This window comes from Macrotis lagotis, chromosome 1 (assembly GCF_037893015.1).
Source record: "Macrotis lagotis isolate mMagLag1 chromosome 1, bilby.v1.9.chrom.fasta, whole genome shotgun sequence".
Classification (NCBI taxonomy): Eukaryota; Metazoa; Chordata; class Mammalia; order Peramelemorphia; family Peramelidae; genus Macrotis; species Macrotis lagotis.
The window spans coordinates 402,571,860-402,579,216 of record NC_133658.1 but is presented as its reverse complement, the minus strand read 5'-3'; positions in this window follow the sequence as shown (position 1 = coordinate 402,579,216).

The window sequence follows — 7,357 nt, the reverse complement described above, 5'->3', positions numbered from 1 at the left end:
GATAAGTTCAAGTACATTGGTCCCAAACCCAAGCATTTTGTGTAAAGGAAGAGAGGATTTTTGAAATACCTAAGGTGAGATGATCTTGGAATATAGCCTTCTATTCGGAAAAAAGGGTGATTTACTAAGGCAGCACCAGCTTTGGGATTTATTCCTGTGAGTAATCCCAAATTCTAGAGTAACTAAGTTTGAGTGTTTAAGTCTCCTGGAGAGAGATTTCTTAAAACTATGCGACTCTTATTTCCCTTGTAGTTAAAGTACTATAACCATGCCATGATGAGGGGTAAGAGGTGGATAATGAGAAAGGGACTTTGTCAACACACTTAGGGACCCATGGCAAGGAGTTACTTTATTCAGCAGTCTCCAAAATGGGTTTATCTTAAGAAGTTCAATAATATATGAGTGTTTTATATTTTTCTTTTTATCTAGACATATTCAGTCAATACTGTACTTTCAGGAAGGGGGTAGGGATGGTGATATAAAAGCTAGGCATTCCTGCTAGACATTCACATTGAGTGCCTGCCCCAGAGTTGGAACCTTGTTTCTCACATATAGGGAAAACTAAACATAAGCTGTAACATGAGTATATTTTGAGATTTTCCTGGAGTGAGCTAGGTGAGAGCTCTGGGATCAATGCTTAGAACCAGAACCAGACTGAGTACAAAGTCTTGAGATGGGAGAGGTGTTTTGAATGTAGAATATCCCTGAGTGATAAGCCATGAATTACATTGTAAGAAAATGAGCAAATAAAGTTCTTTGCAATCAGAGAGGAATAGATAGATTCAATGATTGAGAATGATAGATATAATTGCATTTTAATAAAAAACAAATTTTATAAATGATATATATGAAATATTCATAATATAGATTATAAAAAATACATATAATGATGATATGACTCAGTCTTATTATTAATGGAGACTGGTGTCCCCCCCTCACAGCCAGAATTATGGAGGGGGTTGTTTACTACTTAGTTTATATAACTCAAGAAGGAGTTGGAATGGACAAGTAATAATATCTTACCTTCTGTCATTTTACATTCATCACTGATTTCCTCAATAAGCTGAACTGTCACACATGGAAGTGGCTTCAGGCAAAGAAGGTCAGGACTGGAGTAGTTTTCTCTTCTCTTTAATTGGCCAAAAATAAAGGTATAAATAAAAATGGGATTATCACTAGGACTTGAGGCCCTAATACTTTCCTAGTACCTGAGATTTTTAAAGGACACATTCATTAGGGCAGTTCAACTGTTACAAATATACCAAGGAGCTGATGTTCACTCATCACTCAAGTATATGTGCTGGGGCAGTGGTAAAAGGAACTTGAAAAGGGCATAATGAATAACAAGTTGACTTACATATAGGTTGCATACATAGGTTGTTCTGCTTACTAGCTGTGAATACATTAATGAATCTGTGACCTCATCCAGAAAGGTACTCTCAAGTTGAACCATCTTTTAAGTATTTTTTTTTTAATTTATAGGGTGTCTATAGATATCTTTATATTTTTATCACTTAGATTTCTCCCATTTCTCCCCCCCCCTCCTTTGCCCAGGAAGTTTAAAAAGGAATATTTTTTTAAATCAGCAAAATCAATCAATACACTTTAAAAAAATCTAATATTATATGCAGTCTTTCACATTTCACAGACCTTTACTCCTCTATATAGGAACAAAGAGAAAATATCTTTTCAAATCCTTTCTGGGGGTCAGGCTTGTTATAACATTCACTTCAGTTGTTTGGTAGTGTGTTATTCTTAACATTTACATAGATGTAGTATCTGTACAAAATAAAAATATTTTCCTGTTTCTCTTTGCATCAATTCATGTAAGTATTTCTGTGCTTATCTATTTACATCATTATTTATTCTTCTGATTTTCTTCTTTCTTTTTTAAAATTTCTTTCCCAATTACATGCAAAGGTAGTTTTCACCATTCATCCATTTACAAGTCTTTGAGTTTTACATTTTTCTATCAACTTCCCTTCCCTCCTCCCTCTCCATGGCAGTAAACAATCTGGTAAAAGCTGTAAATATACAATGATATTTAACATATTTTCATACTAGTCATGTTGTGAAAAAAAAAGAAGTAGAGCTAAAGGAAGAAGAAAATATGAGAAAGAAAGAAAAAACATAAAAAAAAATTTTTCAAAATGAACATAGTATGTTTTGCTCTGCAGACTCCATAGTGTTTTTTTTTAGGATGTGGATTATCACTTTCTATAATAGGTCTTGTTTTTGATCACTGAACTGTTGAGAAGAACTGCATCCATCATAATAGCTCCATTTCACAATGTTACCATTAATGTGTTCAATGTTCTACTGATTCTACTCACTTTACTCAACATCAGTTCGTGCAAGTCTTTCCAGGCTTTTCTAAAGTCTGACCATTCATGATTTCTTACTGAACAATAGTACTCTGTCACATTCATATTCCATAACTTGTTTAACTATTCCTCAATTGGTGGGCATTTCCTCAATTTCCAATTCTTTGCCACTACAAAAAAGAGCTGCTATAAATATTTTTGTAGTAAGATAGATAGATAGATAGATATAGATAGATAGATAGATAGATAGATAGATAGATATATCCCTCCTTTTTATGATCTCTTTGGGATATAGAACTAGTAGTGGTATTGATGAATCAAAGAATTTGTACAATTTATTGGCCTTTGGACATAATTTCAAATTGCTCTCCAGAATGAAGATGCTGTGACTCAAGTTTTCCCACATCCTCTCCAATATTGATCATTTTTCTTTTTTGTCATATTGGCTTACTTGATAGGTGTGATGTGGTACCTCAGAATTGTTTTAAATTTGCATTTCTCTAATCAGTAATGATTTGGAGCATTTTTTAAATTTTTTTATAAGTATTTTATTCGTTTTCCAATTTTATACAATAGCAGTTTCTACCTATCATTTTTTTGTAATGTTTTGAATTTTTACAATTTTCCCCCATCCTCCCTTCTCTTCCTTCATCCTCTCACAGAAGGCAATCTGATAATCTTTCCATTGTTTCCATGCTATAACATTGATCAAAATCAAATGTGTCAAGAGAAAAATCATATCCTTGAGGAAAAAGTAAAATATTAGAGATAGCAAAATTATATAGTACATAAGACAACTTTTTAAAAAAAATTGAAGATAATAATCTTTGGTCTTTGTTTAAACTCTACAATTCTTTCTCTGGATACAGATAGTATTCTTAGAGCATTTTTTTAAATGACTTTAGATATCTTTAATTTCTTCATCTGAAAACTGCTTGTTCATGTCCTTTACCATTTAACAATTGGATATTCTTATAAATTTGAACAAGTTCTCTATATATTGTATAAATGAGTTCTTTATGGAACAATTAGTTGTGAAAACTGTTTTTCCAACTTTCTTCATTCCTTCGTAATCTTGGCTGCAATTGTTTGTTTTGTCTATGCAAAACCTTTTTAATTTAATGTAGTCGAAATGATCCATTTTGTAATTTAAAATGTTCTCTTTCTCTCTGATGATGACTGATGAGACTTGACAACTGAATGATTTTAAATTTGAATGAAAGAGGAAAGTTGAGGATAACAGCAAGGTTTTAAATATAAGTGACTGAAAGAATCACAATGCTCTTAACAGTTCTAGGGAGTTTGAAGGAAGGTCTGTGTTTAGGAAGAAAGATGATTCTATTTTAGACATATTGAGTTTGAGATACCCATTAGATGTCTAGGTTCTACCTGAGCTGCCTTGCCTGCTGGTTCCTATACACACTATTCCATCTCTCATCTCCATACCTTTGTTCTGGCTGTCTCCAACCCTGAAGTGTACCCTCTCTTTCTTCATCTCTGCTTCATAGATGCTTCCATTAAGATTCAAGTGTCACTTTATAAATAAAGCTTTTCCTGAACCCCCAATTGGTGGGAGATGTATCCTTTTTATGAGCTCAGAAATTATTTTGTATTTATTTTTGTTTTTGTCTTTGTATTCCAGTGTCAATCACAATATTTGACATATAGTAGAAACTTAATAAATGTTTATTGAATTTAATTGAATATAATAGACTATCCAAAAGGTAACACAGGATCTGGACCTCAAGAGAGAAGTCAATGTTAGATAGTCTAAATTTAGGAGTTGTCTGAATAGATTATGAAAATTGAAGGGAAAAGAGCTGTACAAGTCACCTCCTCCTGTGCAGTTATTATGCTATATGATTCTTGGCCATGCCTTTCTGTAAATTTTTCACTGAACATCCACTCAATAGACTAGAGGTCTTCTTTTAGGTCTTGGTATATTTTGTGGCTATTACAATAGGCACTGAGTTTATCCATCCTTCCCTCTTTTAAATGAACAGCACACTTTCTCTTTCAGTCATATGTACTAACACAATCCCTTCAGATAAATAAAAATATTTACACATCGGGCAGTCAATTTTTGTACTGCTTCCTAAAGGATGATATACCCCTTAGGAAAAGACAAATTCATTCAAGTTACAATAGCAAATACTTGTAAAGAGCAAGTATAGATAAAGAAGATTTTAAAGTTCCTATTTGAAAAAGAGAAGTCATCTTTCTATGTTTGTTTTTCCCCATTAGAGTGTAAACCCCTTGAGGGCAGAGACTTGTCTCTTGCTTTTCATGATTCCCCCATTAGTACAGTGACTGATAAGTAGAAGGTGCTTATTAAATGTTTTTTGAAACCTATTTTATACCTACCTTCCCCAGTATACCTCACCTGAAGAGAAAACTGTGTCTCAAAACTTTAGTTTTATCTTTCTAGAAATTGCATTTATTTTATTTTTAATTTATGAATAAAAACAAGCACTTTCATAATATAAAATTAAAAAAGAAGATTGTACATGAAACTGTAAATCTATTGCTTGCTATTCCTTCTAAAAAATATAATTAAGGTGTATAAATTTCTTTTTTTTCCCCCCTTGCTTTTCCTTCCTCTCCTGGGCGCTAGAGTTGGCTACCATTAGACCCAAATATGTATTTTTATGTAAAAATCATTCTATGCATACTTTTATTTATCAATTTTTTCTGGATGCAGAGATCATCCTTTATAGTCAATTTCAGTATTATAATCAAAATCACTTAGTCATTCAAAAAGATCTTAAAATAATATTGCTATTACTGTATATAATGTTTTCTTGGTTCTGCTCATTTTGCTCTTTTTTGTGCAAGCCTTTCCATGTTTTTTCTAAAAATATTTATGTAATAACACAAAAAAATCAACATTTACTTACCATGTTATCGTTTTTGTTTCATTTACAGTCAACTTTGATCACTTTGAAATTTTGCGTGCCATTGGGAAAGGCAGTTTTTGGAAAGGTAAGAATCATGACTACATTGACCCTTTGATAGCAAACAAAAGTAAGTAAGGATAACTAGATAATTAGGAAAAAACTCAAGAGACTAATCACCTGCTAGAGGTTCCCTGTGCACTAGACTCTTTTTTTTTTTTTTGACATTTTGCAAAAGGGCTCCGCCATATCTGGATTGCCAGACTTCTACCTTGTGGAATATCTAATTTCCTTCAAAGTTACATTCAAGAAAAACAAAATAGAAGACACCCATCCAGAATGATTCCAATGCCCCCTCCCTGTCAATCTACTCTACCCCTCTCGGTACCCTTCTTCTCTTAGAGAAGACCCATCATAAAACTCCTACCCCAAGCCTACCTAAGCCATAACTACTCAAAAAAAAAGTTCTTGCCACTAAAATTCAAAGACTTTCCTTAGTTCCCACCTTCTAGGACTGCAAATTTCACTCAACTGTGTAGCATTAAAGAGATATTCCCTAAAATCCCATATGGCACTTCACTGAGATCAGACCAGTTGACTCCTTAAAGTTCATGTTCCTCCAGAAAATCATCTCCACTCCTCCACTTCTCCCTACCTCTGATTCTCTGAACCGAGATGCTTCTATTTCCATCACTTCCACTTTTGCTGTTGCTCACAGTCCTTCTCCAACTCCCTGCTGAGCTATTCTTATTAAAGGTTTAGAATCACTGAAAGAATTACTCTCATATTGGCACAAATCCAAAGTAAAGACTCTACCTTTCAGGTTTCCCCTCCTAGAGAACCCCCTTTCTTGTCATCTCTCCTCCCTATTAGCACACCATCCTTCTTGAAATTATATTGTCATATAGAATGTGAGCTCCTTGAAGATAGGACTATTTTTTTTTGTCTTTTAATCCTCAGTGGCTAGTACAGGACCATACATACATATATATATATATATATATATATATATATAATATATATATATATATATATGTATATATGTATATACTATAGTGTGTATATGTGTGTATAAACATGAATAAATGCTAAATCAAATTTAATTGAACAACTTTATAATATATTGGAGACTTTCACTATGATTTAAGGAATATCTATCTCTTTAAACCTAGATATTAAACAAATATTTATCACTAAATCATATGGAATTAAATGCTTATTGGACTCCCAGGATATAAGACCTTTGTAGCAATGATATGCAAGATAGCCAATATGGAAAAAGAATAAAAATTCCCCTTATACTAAAGAAAAAAAATGTTTTATTGTCAGGAAACTCCAGCCATAGTTGATAGAACAAAATAGCTTTCAGGATTTTTATGGTTCAGGAGGAAATGCTTTCAAACAAAAATTCTATATCTTTTATCAGAAGCTGTGTGTGTTTAATCCTAAATTTAATGGCAATAATATATATAATATATATTTCTATATATAATCCTTGCAAAAGTAAAATACTAACTAGTAGGGGAATATTAGGACTATAAATTGAAGAGAAGGTATTGAACTCTAATGATAAAGGATATTCTTCTTGGAGTTCCCTGTATCAATGAGATCACAGGTTCAGTCTTTATTTCTTACCCTAAATGCACTAAAAAGAGAAAAAAAGAGATGCTTTTTCCAAGGAGGGAAAAGGTTATATACCATCTGGGGAATCAGGAAAACTTCATAGAGGAAGCAACACTAAATCTAGATTGTGAATACAGAAATTTACAATCCTCACGCAGACTGTTAGACCTCATGTCAGTAAGCAGGGATTTCAGGAAATTTAGTTTTAAATATTAATGGACATTATAAAGTTTCAAAGATTGCTAAGGGAAAAAAATATCCAAAAGTCTGTCTGATTAAATAAATGAGAAGTAACTTGAGAAAATAAGAATGCTGAATTAAAACCCGTTCAGGAGACCTGAAAATGGAAACTTTCAGAGTCATAAGCTGGGCAAGGAAACCCTGACAGCACTACTAATAGAGGAGTTTTTACATTCTCTTCTTTACCTCCAATATCATATTGCTTGTCTTAATTAATTCCTCACTTGAATTTGCTCTATCAGGTCTGTATTGTACAGAAGAATGATACCAAGAAAA